Source organism: Hemicordylus capensis, chromosome 2, assembly GCF_027244095.1.
Source record: "Hemicordylus capensis ecotype Gifberg chromosome 2, rHemCap1.1.pri, whole genome shotgun sequence".
NCBI classification, from domain to species: Eukaryota; Metazoa; Chordata; class Lepidosauria; order Squamata; family Cordylidae; genus Hemicordylus; species Hemicordylus capensis.
In genome coordinates, this window is record NC_069658.1 from 115,341,384 (window position 1) to 115,358,080 (window position 16,697).

Sequence of the window (16,697 nt, forward strand, 5' to 3'; positions counted from 1 at the left end):
TCGTGTACGAAGACGCTCATTTCCCCCCCCAAATGTGCCACTTTGTACAATTCAGTGCTGCAAATGGGAAATAGGAGGGTTAAACACAAGCAGAGCTTGCCTTTAGACAGGTAGTAGCTGAATTCACATCTCTTTTGAAGCTCCTCAGGCAAGCCACCAGACAGACAGACAATATACAAATGAGGGAACATGCTTATGAATAAATAAGAAACCACCCTTTTTTGACACTTGCTTTCCTCTTCCAAACTTTTCAGTTGATCTATCATTTAGAGGCGAGGGGAAGTTCACTCTGGCTTTAGTTACCAGCCAGAGGACCAAGGAGCACTGGAAGATTACCATAAAAAGGGATGACCAATTTAGACTCAGCCATTAGCAGATAATGAGCAGATCAAGCATGACTTGTCCCCTTAGCTAAGCAGGGTCCACCCTGGTTGCATTTGAATGGGAGACTAGAAGTTTGAGCACTGTAAGATATTCCCCTTAGGGGATGGAGCTGCTCTGGGAAGAGCAGAAGGTTTCAAGTTCCCTCCCTGGCTTCTCCAAGATAGGGCTGAGAGAAATTCTTGCCTGCAACCTTGGAGAAGCCGCTGCCAGTCTGCGAAGACAATACTGAGCTAGATAGACCAATGGTCTTACTCAGTATATGGCAGCTTCCAATGTTCCCATGTTCATGGAGTAGAATGAGGCAGTTGCAGCAGGAAGAGGCAGGAAGCATGGGGCTGCCTTTGTCCACCTCACATCTACTCTTTCCTCTGTTGTGGGCTTCTGCTAACTGCCACTACTGTTTCTCTTTCCACTCTCTCTAGATGTAAAATGGAGGAGGGGAATGCAGAGGATGAGGAAGAGTGGTGGACTAGAACATTTATCCAGGAGACATATTTACCTTCTCTTCTCCTCCATACTTCCTATCCCACTTCCTTCCTCTTCCTTTTCAAATCCATGTAGAGCAGAAGGAGGAACAATGACAAATGTTCAGTTCATACCTTGTCATGTCCCTGAAGAAGGTGCAGCAAGGTGACATGTGCTGCCAGGTAGGCGAAACTCGTCTTTGGCATCCCACCTCTGGAGCACACAGAATTATCTTCCCTCCTAGCAAGAATGTTCTAATTGTGAGTTGCATTGTGACTGTAGAGGGTTAGGGGGAGGGCTTTGGCCCCCTTCACTATCCAGAGTGCCATAGATTCTCAAGTAGTTGCATTACTTCCACCCACCAAGACATGAGCAAGGGAAGACCCAATTTTCAGTTTGTAAGACTGAAGTCAGGGTTGTGCCTTATTTTCATTTCTTTGCAGTGCCAACCGCTGGCATTGTGAATTGAATGCTGTAAGCACCTTTTTCTCATGAGCCACTGATATTTAACCCCCGGCTTAATCTGGCACAAGATGTGAACTCTCAAATCTGTCCAGATGTGCATATGCCATACCAACAGACCCTGATAATAGAAATGGTAGCTATCATGGTTACAGCATGCCCCTCACTGTGACTGTGAGCAGTGTGCTGCCTAGAATGAGTGACAGGCAGTTGGGACTTCTAGACCCACTTTGAGATGCTGTACTTGTGTACATTGTGTCATATTTGAACTAACACAGAGGCACAAGTAACAAATGAAGGTGATATGTCACAGGTCTCCTGGGAGAGGGCCATTCAAGGCATGTTGGAGGTCTCCAGTCCCCTGATTATGTATACTAGTAACAGTGAAAATGATCCTTTGGCTCTCCCTAATGTGTTACTAACTGCTGATTTGCCATTGCAAAACAACACCCAACTAATGTCTGTGGAGCATCAAAAGGGGGAGGAGTCCTTAACATCCTGTTTGACTCGAAGCTCCCTGTGCTTACAGAAAAAGCAGAGTACAGATTTATGTCCCTCAACAACTCAGGAGCAAGGTGAACTCACGTCAGATCCTTCAGTAATGCCCTGTATGATAAAGACACCTCCTCAATGACTTTCCAGCGCTCAAGTGTTGAAGTTATTATCTTGGAACGTGGCTGGCTGGGCAACGAAGAAAAGCGATCCTTCATTCATAAACTATCTAGCTATGATATTGTTCTGATACAAGAGTCATGTTTGATGGGATTGGTAGAGATGGAAGGTTTTATATCCTTTGGTCTGGAAGCTACACCTGGTGTATATTGGGGCAGGCCAAGAGGGGGTTTGGGCTTTCTCATCTCTTCCAGACTTTGTGTAGAATTGGAAAAATTATTTGTTATTTGCATTTTGCTAACTCAGTAGCTCTTAAAATGGAAGGACATTCCTTCGTAATTACAAATGTGTACATCCTGCCTCAGAATGCCTGAGCTAGGCTTAGAAAGATATGGGAGGGCTTCAAATAGTACCTTCTCACTTTGTGGGACCAATTTCCAAGTGCCCACTATATAGTGGGAGGTGATTTTAATGCCATAAAGGGATAGTGATATTCACCTTTACTCTAGTTATCATAGTTTCCCTCCGGAAATGGACTGCCCGTCCCCTCTGCATCCTAGACAATCTAAAGATCCAGGCTGCAATCTAGCAGGTTGGTTTTTGGATCAAACAATGATTGATCTAGAGATGTTTGGGTTAAATGGTACAATGCTTGGTGATGCCGCAGGTGAATTCGCATGCTGGTCTGGTTCCTGGGTGAGTGTACTGGATTACATTTTTGTCTCGCGGGACACTCTAAATCTTCTAATCCAGTTTAGGATAGAAGAGCGTATGGATAGTGATAATCTACCTCTATCCCTTATTTTGGGGCCTTTAGATGGAAAGGTTACACACTGAGAAGGTTGACCAGTCCAATGCACAGGTAGACTCTCGCTTTTTTAGAAGGGTTAAGTGGTTGCCCAAGTGGAGAAGCAAATTAAAGAGTTTTTAGTGACATACTTTATTTCTCATTTCAATCTTCTATAACAACAGAACCCCCAAATCCAAACACTCGTAGTTGTTATTCTAGCCTTATAAATGAATTGCAACAATGTTTTCTGCAAACAGTTAAAACAAGCCCATATAGGAGGTCTGGTTCTCAGAGATGGTATGATCAGGAGTGTATTTTGGCAAAAAAAGTCCTGGTTAAGAGTTTCAATTTATATAGGGCTAACCAAGAGGCGAATAAAGCCCAATAAATTTTAGAGCTGAAGAAAAATTATAAAATGCTAATAAGACAAAAGAAGGAAGATGCAAGGAAGGAAGAGTGCGACCGGTTATATGCTGCCTCTAAAATGAAGGACTCCAGAATTTTCTGGAGAATAGTGTCAGCTAGCTCTAAGGGGTCCCCCTTACAACGGGTGGCGGGGGGAGATATTCCTGCAGATATTTGGTTGCAGCATTTTTAAGTCTATTGTCTCCGCTAATAAAGTCTGAAGAGGTCTACACTGTCAAAAATGTAGTTGTGAGGAATTAAGAGATATTAATTGGCAGATATGTTTGCAAGGATTATCACAATGCAGTTGTATATATTACTCAAAAGTAACTCCTATTGTGATTTACTGACAGGTGAGTGTGCATAGGATTGCAGCTAAAATCTTAGAAAGATAGGACAGCCATTCTAACTGGCAGAGATTAAATGTTAGAGCTGTGCAGGTTGAAAAAGGGAATTTTTGCGATTGGAAATTCCTCCCCCCACCACCAGGAGGCATCAAATCCTGGGACAAGTGTCCTGGGTAGTGTGTTAGTGGTGAGGGACCTTTAATTATCCACCCAGCCCTGATTCAGCGGCAGCTAGGTGGTGCAGCAATTCTTGGGTTCTTTGGGGGCGAGCAAGGAGTGAAACAAGACAGCCTGGGAAGCCTCTGCAGGATTCTGGGGGTTGTAGTCCCTCTCAGAATTTCTCAAATGGGAGAAGTTCTGAGTAGGACAACAATCCCCAGAAGCCCATGAGTCCTCCCAGCAGTCGTGTGGGCTTTCCAGGCTGCCGTGTACCTGCCCCCTCCAAAGGTCCTGAGAATCAGTGTGCTGCCCAGCCACCCCCATGCCAGCCAGTGCTGGATGAGCAATTAAAGGGCCCCAGCACCAGTGCACTATCCAGGGCATTTGTCCTATGACCTGGTGGTTGGAGAAGAGATTTCCAACATCACACATCCTTGCCTACCTGGGCAAAATCCAACCTGCACAGCCCTAATAAATATAGAGTATTCTCCAGGAGGTTTTCCAAATGGTGATTTACTCCTCTTGAGAGAGGAGTAGGGGTAAATTCATACAAGGGAGGCATTTCAAGCACCTTCAGTTTGTTGCTGTTCATACAGCTCATGGCAAGTTTGTGAGGCTGCACACTACCTTCCTCCATTAGCAAAAAAGATAGAAACGCGACTGACCAATTTGTTTTGCTGAGGCATCTGAATGAACTTGTGTATGGGTTGTCCTGCATGAGACCACTGAAAAGAACATTATTTTCTCATGTAAACCCTGAGAACTTCACATGAGAACCTCCCTGAGAACTACCTTCCCCCTGCTCAGTGGGAGTATAAACGCTGTTGTGGATTAATCCTGCACTCAGTGACTGTAGATGGGTTCAGTTGATCTCCCACACAGATAACTTCTCACAAATAAACTGTAATGCAGAAAAAATTCGAAAAGTTAATTAAAAAAATAACAGGCACCTCACGAACACACAGGTATCCTTGCCTACCTAGGCACAGGTGAATGCACAACAGAAGGTGGTACAACCCCTCCTCCTCTTGAACCTTATTGTCCAGAAATGGGCAGGATGGATCAAGTGAAAGCCTACTGTAGGAACAAACCAAAGTTTGAAAAAACAAAAGGAACTGTAATGAACTATAGTAAAAAGCAGCAATGTGAATGGCCCCAGTTTACTCTGATTTATGCTTATTGATGCTTATATGTATTCCATAAATTCTTGTGAGGGCAAGTTAGATGCTCTCATCCTAACTTGTCCTCACTCACAGCACTTTACACAATATAGTAGTAAAAACTCCAGTCTGAGAAACCTCCAGTTTATAGTAATTAAAAAGTTTTATTTTAAAAATGTAAAGTTCCTATCCTTTATTAATATTTTGGGAATAGGTGAATAAAAACTATAAGAAGAATATTGGAACATCTGCAAAATTTTAATACACTGCTCCGAACATTGGACTTAATGTTTATTAATGTTATAATTAAGTTAATGAGGTAATATGATATAATTAATTATTCATTTGGGTTAATTTGTATCAGTGTAGCATCATAGGTAGAAAACTAATCAGTCTTCATTCTTAAATGCTCATGCCACAAAAAATAACTCTTGGTATAGGTTGTTATAGTCCAGCAACAGAAGAAATCTCTCTATCCATTCTCAGGCACGGCTCGTGAACTCTCCTTCAGGGGAGGGGGGTGGCGGCGGGCGGCTTCTTTAAGGTAAATGGAGCTAGTGCTCTGTGCCTCCCAGCAGCCCCCATGGCGGGGAATCTCCTCCGCCACTCACCTGGCTACTGGCGGGGGCTCACCTCCACGGGAGCCAGGTGAGTGGCGGAGACGATTCCTCGCTGCGGGGGCTGCTGGGCGGCATGGAGCACCAGCTCCATTTACCTTAAAGAAGCCGCCCGCCACCTCCCCGGAGGAGAGTTCACGAGCTGCGCCTGTCCATTCTTCTACTTACTGTTGAATCTTCAGAAAACCAAATTGCAATATTCAATGGTATGAATGATTAAAACTATGGATCATTAGAAAGCTTTCATTTTGTTTCCTTCCCTACCTAATTCCTTGGTGATTTTTTAAAAAAAAGGATTTCCCCCCTTTAAATTTGAAGCCTCAGTGAAAGGCAAGTGGCTTTCCAGCTGATCTTGTGCTCTGGGAGTGAAAACAACATGGAGGCGGGTCTCACAATCCAAGAGACCTGCCTGGGGAGGGTGAGCGGGGCGGCAGCCTTGAGCGGCCAGATCGGCCACCCACATGACTGCTGGCTCCATGATGGAGACGGTGGGGGCTGGGAGGATCGGAGGCCCCCAGAAGCTGCAGTATGCCTGGACAAGTGTATCCACTGCACAAGTGCACAGGGCATACTGGAGAGACCCCCAAGCTGGGAGGCTGCTTTTAAGCCTCCCTGCTGGGGGTCTACTCATGAGTAGCCATGGTATGGAGCTATGCTGCAGCAACTCACTAGCAAAAAAAACAAGTTTGTGGAGCGCTCGGTCCACAAACCTAGTTTACGGGGAGGGCTAGTTTGGTGGGTTAACCGCCAGGAAGCCACCAGGCTTGCCTGCAAGCCCAGTGGCTCCCACAATCAGGCAAAATCGGGCTTGGCTCCCCTAGCCCGATTTCACCTGATCGTGGGAATAGCCGCAAGGTCTCTCTCCTGCTTTCCTTGTGGTCCAAGTCAAGGCAATTTGATTGGAAGAGGGTAGAAAAAGCTGGGTGAAATGTTGGAGTCCAACAGAACTTTGGAAACATGTCAGAGTTCTAACCTGAAATGGCAGTTTTGGGCAGAGCATGTCAGCCCTCCCAGCAATTTCCTTGTTCAGTTGGGTTGGATCAGATCTAACATTTTCCAGCATGCACAGGGGTATGTACAGGGGGGTGTACAAAATGGGTTTGCCCAGTTCCTTTTGATTCTGAACCGGACTCGAGCAGAACTGGGCATGTTCTGTTTTGACACACACACACCCAGGACCCGCGGCTCAGCTCAAATTTGAGTCAGTTCGGGGGTTCTACTATATTAAAAATTTGAGAAGGATGAGGAGGAGGTTTACTGCCCCCAAAAGACTCACTGTCAAAGAAGAAACATAAGGTAGACATCAGCCGCCGCCACAGAAGGAATGCTGTGCTGAGGTTGAACATGGCCAGTTGCATTCCCCCTGCTAAGAGAATCACCACTTTGAAAGGTGCCTGTTTGCCTAGTTAGCAGGGGATATATGGGAAATCTTCTGTTCCCCATCCATGCCCTTTTTGATGGTGGCTCGCCATTATTTACACCTTTTACCCCATGGGATTCATTTCCATCTAATGGTGTATTTAAACACCAGTTGAAAACACCAGCATTTGCTAACAGATCTCACACCATCCCCCTTCCCTAGTGTGCTTAGTCCTAGTTGGCTATGATCCTGTATCTTTACTGTTGGGATTTTGCCATAGACATTGAGGCTATTCTCACGATGGGGGAAAAGCGGGCTAAAGGAGCCCAGCCCAGTTTCCCACCATCATGAGAACTACCAGGCTTGCAGGTGAGCCCGGTGGTTCTTTGGTGGCTAGCCCGCCAAAGAAGCCCTCCCCTTAACCCAGGTTAGCGGAGTGAATGCTCTGCTAACCTGGGTTTTCTGATTGTGTGCCACTGTGGCGTGGCTCCGTGCCACGGCAACACACGGGGAGAATCAAGCCTCTTGCACCCAGGGGTCTCGCCAGGATGCCGCATGCACTCGTGCGGGGCATCCTGGGACTTCCGGGGGCCAGGTGAACCCCGATCCCCACTGCCCCAACTGGCTCCGTGACAGAGATGGTAACAGTGTGGGCGGCTGATCAGCCACCCAGAGATGGTTCAGCGATCATGTGCGGGGAGGGGTATGTTAACCCGCTCTCCCTGCAGACCCGATGGAAGCTCTCCTTACTGATCGTGAGCAGAGCTTCCTTGTCTCATTTCTTTGAATGAGGCATGGTTGTCTACGTCTCTGTGTCTGTGTTCAGGCTTCAGTGAGGAGACTAAGTTTCTGTTAGGCTCTGCACTTATTTACTAGAATTAAAACTGAGAGGTTCTCCCACTCTCTGCGTAAGAGACAGTTAGTCTGTTAATTGTTTTCTTAGCCTATGTTTAGTTAGTAATAAATATCTTTAAATACCATTAAATTTGGCTTCTTGTTTAATTACTTATAAAAGTGGGATAAGGTGGAATAATTACTCTGCAACCTTTACTTTGTTTCGCATGTACAGCACCTAGTTTATATAAGTTTTCTCAAAATCAGAGGCGTATCTAGGGTGGGGCAGGCAGGGCACGTGCCCCGGGCGCCACTTGAAGGGGGGGGTGCCATTTTTAAAAATTAACGTTTTTTTAAAAAATGGCCACTGAAAACAAAATGGCCACTGCACATGCTCAAATGGCCTCTGTGAGGCCCTAGACCATGCCAGGCCTTGCAGACGCAATTTGAGCATGCGCGGTGGCCATTTTGTTTTCAGTGGCCATTTTAAAATATATATATATTTAAAAATGGCCACTGCTCATGCTCAAATGGTCCCTGCAAGGCCCTAGAGGCCAGCGGGGGGAGAGGGAACCTTTGCAAACTCCCACCATGGCCTTTAGGAAGCCCTCTGAAGGGGCTACAGGTAAAAATAATAATTTAATATAATATAAGTCACTGTACACATATTCAGTTTGGCACTATGTACAGAGAATCAGGGCTTGTGAATACTGAGCTGAAGCTTATGAGCTTGGATTGTATTCATTTGCTCTTACTTTGCTTCTTGTGATAAGTGAGTTAAATGTGATGTCTATTAATGGTGAGTTTGTCTTTGAATCAGTGTGAAATCCTTAGTATTAAGGCCCACTGGGAGTTTCTTGCTCTCTTTCTCTCATTTTAACTATCTTTCTGAAATATTAGAATATATTCCAAACAGTGACACAATTTACTCTGCATTTTCAGAGTATCTGAGAAAAGTCAAATTCTCCATTTATTTTTAAAACTTGTGTAATAGTGATGCTACAATGCACAGTAGACAATTAGGCAGGTGCTTCTGTTTAGTTTTCCAAGTACACCTCCACATAGTATTTGGGTATTTAATGAGCCCCAGCATATTGAAATTTGTAGTTTTCCAGCATTTTTTTTGGTCTGGCTAGGTCCACTGCTAAATAGTTTTTGAAATATTAAAAGATTAACTAGCTTGACTTGTATTTTTGAACTGATAATTTGGTAAAGTTATCTGAAAGATGGGTGTGAGATGTTTGGACAGGGGGTGCAATTTCAGTGCTTGCCCTGGGCGCTATTTTCCCTAGATATGCCTCTGCTCAAAATAAGTAAATGAAAATTTGAGTTATATAAAGTTGACATAGTTTGGAGCAAGCGAGAGGTGGGAAAACACAATCCTTAAAAAATTATTGTAACTAACCAGTAGTAATCACTTCAAGATAATATAGACTGGCATGTCAGATGTGGGTAGATTTACTCAGTGAATGATGATAATGAACAATGGTTGTGATTAGAAACTGGGCAATGTATCCCTGGGTAGAGACCCTTGTTAATGCTATGAAATATATTTCTGTCCTTCCTCCTTGTCATATCTATGACATTTCTAGCTTCGTTACCTTTTATTGTCATATCTAAAAGTGCTACCTTCTTAAAAGCTTTAATGATTACATGTGACAAGTCTGTTTCTTTTTTCTTGAAGATATTTTCCGTTAAATATCTTCATTTAATTTTAATGTGTCACATAAAGCTAAATAGTAAAGTGAATTATTTAGAATTGGAAAATCAAATCATCTTCTAAGTGCATTTGTTCTCTCACAAAATATGGAAATATTTGGGTAAATATATGGAGATTTCAGCTGCATGGCCATATTGGGACAATATAACATTTTAGAAAGTAAATCTGATTCTCTTCTTTGGAATGTGGAGGCGGGCTTTAAGAACTGCGGCTGCTACAACTATTTCTACAGCTATTATTAGCTACCAAAGGTTTGTGAATCCATTGTGAGAAATCCCTGAATATTCTCCATTGCACACAAAAGCAACAGGAAAAGGCTTGGAGGAAAACAAATTCACTTTCCAAAATACATCATGGTAAAATGGATAACACAAACTATAATCACCTATGGAAGGTTCTAAGGCAACACATGGAGGGTGATTTACTGTCAAGATATGTATTGATTCTCTCCCATATCTCAGGTCCCATAATTCAGCCCCTTGAATTAACATGAAATGAGCTATTTCATGGCTGAGTAAAATTTTATGTCAGATTTCCCCAATCTAAATCCAGTACTAGCCATTACATCACACTGGTCCATTTTACACTTCAAAGAGCCTTTCTTTAGCACTAGCTGGGATAAGGTGTTGCCTTTTGCCTTGCTGGATGTCTGCAAAAAATACCAGTGAGCCTTAGCCAAACTTTCTTAAAACCCATAACTCCAGGATACCTCCACATAGCCCCAACCTCACAGCTGAGAATGTATCGCCACAGTCAGAATATTTTGTTAGAATAATGCATACTCCTTCCAATTCCATGTAGTTAGATAACTCAGTTGTGATCTAAGAGACTATGTTCAAACTGTGTAAGGAAAATTAGGATGAATAATAAACACTTTGAAAATGTTCTACAGACACTTGATGTAGTATTAACTCCACAGCTAAACAGATCTCTAGCTAGCTAGTCTATGAATGGGAGACCACTTAGAAAACCCACCTATACTCCTCAGAGCTACTCAAAGGGAGGATGGAATGAAAATGTTACATTAATATTACAGTGTTTTTAGTGAACTATTAAAGGTTTATAAAGTATGTGTGTATAATCACAAAGAGTTATAGCAATTATAATAGGTATCTCTTTCCAATTCAACAGTAGTATTGCTGCTGCAGCTGCATTTGTATTTCTGTGTGTAGCAGTTAGTACTATCATGGCTGTAGAAATGTTATATGTGAAGGAAGAGCTGGAGGGCCATTTCAAGGCAATCCAGGAAGAGCATTTCAGCTTCATTACATTGTGAAGTCATTCACACAGTCAAAAATTATGTTCTACCCAGGTTTGGGAGCTGTGTGTGCTTCCAATTTTTGGTTGTGTAGAAGCAGGGTAAGAGGAAAACCTGAGTAGAAGTGATTGTGTGGAAGCAAGGTAGGAGGAATACCTGGGTAGCTTTTCCTCCTACCTTGCTTCCACACAATCACTTCTTCCTCTTACCTTCCTTACACACAACTCCCAAACCTGGATAGAACACAGTTTTTGATTGTGTGAATGACCTCAGTGGCTGCAGTTTTAAGCATGCCAGCTAGGAAGCACTGAACATGTTTATTGGAAGATATACTTCCACTTCCAATAACATATTTAGAACTGCCTGAAAATCAGCCAAGTACATGCACTAAAGTAGATGGCTATGTAGACAGTGCTCACAGTGGGGTTAGAATTTAAATGGGGTAGGATGCTTTTGTATAGGGCTGTGTTCCAGAAGAAATGAACTCTGACTCTTTGGGTAGATTCACACAACCCGCTGCAAGTAAGTAAGAGGGAACAAGAGATTCATGAGTGCTGCTCTTGATGTGATCTGGTACTTCTGGCCATTTCTTTATATTTCTGACCTGGAAATATAGAGCGGAGAATGTTGGGTTCCCACAACTGTCTGACATTTGCCCAACACCAATAATGGACATTTGAAGTTGGCTTGAGAATGTTGGGTGCATGTCAGTCAGTAGCAGGACATTCTCTGCCCAACATAGCACTTTGGGTGTCACAACATGAACCAGACTTCCAACTCACATCACAAGCACATGCTGCCTGATTCTCTCTTACTTACTTGCAGCAAGTTGTGCTAACTTGTCCTTATTGCAATCAAACAAACATCTTTTTTTTTTAAATTGCTTGGCAGAATACACTGTCTTAGAAATGGAAAGTAATAAATAAAAATCCAAAAATGGAATTAACTCCAGCCTGTAATAGAAGATTGTTTAAATATTTTTTGTTACTGCAGATATTGTCCCACTTCTATTCAGGGAGAACAAAACCATCCCACTTATTTTCAACAGGCATATTTGAGTATTTTCTAACCTAAATTGAAACTACCCCACAATATTTTTCTCCCATTTTGTACTTTGTAAGTGTAGAGGCCTTCAGCATGATCACTATTCAATCGTTCTCTAATCATGTTAACTGTACATATTACAAACACTACCCACAAGCCCCACTCCAGCACTAATATAAGCATGTAGGTCCCTCCCCACCATCCATGAATTCATTTGTGTCTTCAAACACTATTTGTGGTGAGCAGGGGTGGGTTGTGTCTCTGGGGGCAGGGCATGTCAGGTAGCTTTTGTAACTGTACATGGTTACAGAATAACTGAATAGAGTTATGGTGAGCACCCAATCCTACCCTGCCACTTGCCCTCTCTCTCCTGTTTGTATACACTACCATGTTGTATTTGGAAATGACAGCAATCGTTGGAACAATGTAGGCATTGGCCTACATGGACAATAGTTCCTGCAACTGACCCTCCATACTTAGTGGCTGGTACTCCATCTCAGAAGACTTTAGAACAAATAATAGAAACTAACTGCAAATCACTAAGAAGCTTCAGAATAAACAAATCACACAAATTCCTGGTCTCACTTATCAAAATTCATCCATGACTGAATTAGTGAACAAACATTTATTCTTTTAAGATTGACTTATTCACTGAGAAACTGACCTCTAAATTCTAATTATATCTTACATCTAAGCAAATACGAAATGGCTGCCAAATCCATCTATATAAATCCCTAAGAATCTCTGGTGTTTTCATTACCAGATTCTAGAAAAATGGAACATTGTTAGCCTGCAAATAAAACAAGTAGACAAAGGCGATAAAACACTAACTCTTTTAGGGAAACTCGTTTTCCAAAGGTGTATTTGTAGTAGTTTAATTATATTTGAAAAGATGTAATTAATACAAGAGAAGAATTCAAATGAATATTGTGAAGAGGAAAAAAATATATGAAAATGAACATTTATGATTCAACACCAGTGAAACTTTCATTTTGGCAGGATCCAGCAGGTGTCTATATGGAACAGGGGGAAATGCTCCCAATTTTAGACATTTGCAAAATAAGTTCAAAATGGTCAAGATCAGCGTGTCACTCTGAAGAAAATCAAAATCTCTTGATAGTTTGTATCACTGCTGGGATATGGATAACAAGAACAGGTGAGAACCCAAAGGAGTGAGAGGGTGCAGCAGAGGACCAGGAAGGGTAGAGTCAGCTAGAAACCAGGACCAGAAGCGAACCAGGAGTCAACAGATCAAAGCCAAAGGTCAACACCAAGTAGCCAACAGAAACTGGGAACAGAAGACAAGTCAAAGCCAAGGGTCAATCTAGAAGGATTTACAGGAACCAGAAGCAGAAGACAAACAAAAGCAACGGGTCAAGCCAAGCAGGAACCAGGCTCAGAAAACAGACCAAGATGATCTTGAAAACTGAGGCAAAGGCTGAGTGCAGATAGAAAGCTCTTATATTCTTCCTGTCCAAGAAGGGTCCAAATGAGCAGCCTCACTGGGCGAGGTCAGTCCAGTTTCTGAGACCTCCATACACTGACAAGACTGGTGCAGTTTAGATGCCTGCTGCACAGGATAGCAGTAAGAAGTTGCTTAGATTTCCTTAACACGGGTAGCTCCAGCCTCCTGACAATTTGCAAGCTATCCTGAAGAATCATGATGTTCACTTGTTGCAAGAAAATCATATGTTGATTATGTTGGGGATGGAGTTCCAGTGACATTGTTCTTTTGCACTGACTATCCTAAAGACCACTAGGGGAGTAGAGATGGTTAATGAGGGTCTCTTTACCTGTCACTGCCTTGACTCCTTAGGTACTTCCTGAGTCCTCTTCATTTCCTGCTAGAGAGAGGAAGGAAACATTTCTTTATCTCTCTCTACCTTTTCATTAGGTAGCTAGTATAAACGATTAGATCTTTTCTATCCTATTTCACTAATAAACTAGTTAAATAATTTAGACTCTACAGTGATCTCCATGCGTGTTCCTTAAATAGCTGCAGCAACTAGACTCCACACTCTGCAGTGGTAGCTTTCCTTAGCATTCTGCTAGAATACTTTGTACTTTCCCCAAAGGGAAAAATAAATAAGCATAAAACCCCAAAACATTATTCATTATGTGAAAAAGTACTGTTGTAACTATGCCTAAACTTTAAAAACAGCGAGGCTCTTCACATGATTAGTGTGAAGAGCCCCCAGGGGGTTTGTGGGGAGAGTGGCCCCACAGACATGCAGATAGTCTGCTCTGGGCAGCTGCAGTGGCCGCCCACACGACTGCCGGCTCCATCACAGAGCTGGCTGGGGCTGGGGAGTTCAGGGGGCGCATGGCCCCCGGAAGCTCTAGCATGCCCTGCGTGAGCGCACAGGGTATGCTGGAGAGATCCCCGAGCTGGGAGGCTGCTTTTCGGCCGCCAGGTCAGGGGTCTACTCGTGAGTAGCTGTGGCATGGAGCCACACTGTGGCTACTCATGGTTTTAAAAACCGGGTTTGTGGAGCACTTGCTCCACAAACTCGATTTACAGGGAGGGTTACTTTGGCAGGTTAACTGCCTGGAGGCCACTGAGCTTGCCTGCGAGCCCGGTGGTTCTCACGGTCAGGAGAAATCAGGCTAGGCTCCCCTAGCCCTATTTTTCCTGATTGTGGGAAATGCCTCAGTGAGTCCTTTCTCATGAACAGTTTTCTTCTCACGAGCAGTTTCCTCTCTATGAAGGATGCCTGAAAGTGCTTACCTCTCCACAGATTATTGTTCCACTGTCCTTGGGTGGGCATATCGCCTGCCCAGATAAACACCAGCTACGGCTGGTAGCTCTGAGGATCTAGGTGCCGGGATGCACTGTTCTGAATCACCCCGCCCTGCCCGCCAGAGTGACAATCATTCATTCATTTACTGAGGCTCTTCTCACAATCAGTGAGAAGAGCCTGGATGGGGTTTGTGGGAAGAGCAGGCTAAGCCTGCTCTCCCTGCAGACGAGCAGTCAGTCTGCTCTGGGTGGCTGAAACGGCCACCCACACGACTGCCGACTCTGTTACGAAGCTGGCAGGGGCTGGGCGGGATCAGGGGCTGTGCAGCCCCCAGAAGCTCCAACATGCCCTGTGTGACCGTGCAGGGCATTCTGGTGAGACCACTGAGCCAGGAGGCTGCTCTTAAGCCTCCCAGGTGGGGGTCTACTCATGAGTTGCCATGGCGCGGAGCCGTGTCACAGCAACACACAATTGGAAAAAAATGGGTTCATAGAGTGCTTGCTCCGCAAACCTGGTTTTAGTACCAGGGTAGTTTAGTGGGTTACCTGCTGAAGAACCACAGGGTTCGCAGCCAAGCCCGGTGGTTCTCACAATGGGAGAAAACCGGGCTAGCCTCCACTAGCCCTAATTTCTCCCATCATGTGAATAGCTTCATTTATTAATTCAATTTCTATACCGCCCTTCCAAAAATGCTCAGGGCGGTTTACACAGAGAACTAATAAATAAATAAGATGGATCCCTGGTCTCAAAGGGCTCACAATCTAAAAAGAAACATAAGATAAATACCAGCAATCATCACTGTGCTGGGAGTGGATAGGGCCAGTTACTCTCCCCCTGCTAAATTAAGAGAATCACCACATTAAAAGGTGCCTCTTTGCCCAGTTAGCAGGGGTTAACATGAATGTGTGGTGCATTATGGGGATCCCCCCTCCCCTCCCCAAGTCTGCCAGCCGTGGCTGCAAGCAGCCACAGCTGACACACGAGCAGGAAAATGGGGTTAGGAGAGTGCTCTCTCCTATCACCTAGATGGTGACCTATCTTCTAGTTGGTTTAAAAAACACTGTATGAATAAATGGCATTTAATAACAATGGCAACAATAATTGAGAGCTATCATCTCTCCAAAGGTCTGAGTGAGAAGATGAGACTCTGGCCGACCAGACCTCTTGCCCACCTACTGCACCCACTGTGCAACTGGCAACAACCCCTTACTTGAGAGCAAGAGCATGTGCCTTGCCACCACTAGTCAAGGGTACATCAGGTGGCCTAGTGCTACCAGCAGGAGCAAGGACTCCTGGGTGATGATGTTGCACCTCATTATTGCTGACATACCAAGATGCTTATGGTCCTTCCCCCCGCTGATCTGTACCTTGCAGTGGATGCAGGCAGCATGTGTAGGGTCACCTTGGAGGAGCTCAAAGTAGCCCCACACCATGGTGCTGTCAGTCCTAAGCCATTTTGATGCTGGTTGTAGCAGCAACTAGGGTTGCTGATCCATGTGGGGGGCCATCACCACCACCCTCTACCCTGTGATGAGAAGGCAACAACCTCCTTCTGCTCCTCCTCAGTCTCAGACAGGGGGTCCGCATTGCTAATGGGGATTGGGGAGCATAGAGAGAGGGATATGGCAGGGCTAGCAGCTGTCACCACCTCTTCCTCTGCTCCCACCAAGGGAAAAGCATCTTCCCTGACAGGGGAGCTCCCCCACCATCCTTCTACCTTAGCCACCACAGGCAGCTGTTTTGCAGGTTCAGGCAGCACCAGCTAGGTGAGCCTGCACACAATGACCTCTAGAGATACAGTGGTGACTTGGGGAGTAGGTCCTCCTCCTGGAGGACATCTCTTCCCTCAAACTAGGTCCTATTTAAAAGAATGTACTCGAACCTAAAACCAAGGGGGTCACTCTGTTGTGAGGGGCCTACCAATCCAAATTTGGGGCTATTCACACAATTGCAGAAAATTGGGCTAGCCTCTGCTAGCCCAATTTTCTGCAATCGTGAGAACCACCGGGCTCGGCTGCAAGCCCGGTGGTTCTTGAGCGGGTAACCCAGTGGTTCTTGAGTGGGTAACCCGGTGGTTCTTGAGCGGGTAACCCCGTGGTTCTTGAGCGGGTAACCTGCTCAAGTAGCCTGCCCCTAAAACTGGGCTCGCTCCGCGAATTCGGTTTTTAAAATCATGAGTAGCCGTGGCGTGGCTCCACGTTGTGGCTACTCATGAGGAGACCCTTGGAGGGGAGGCGAAAAACTGCCTCCCGGATCCGGGGGTCTCAGCAGGCATGCTGGAGCTTCCAGGGGCTGATCGGCCCCCCATTCCCCCTAGCCCCCGCCGGCTCTGTCACGGA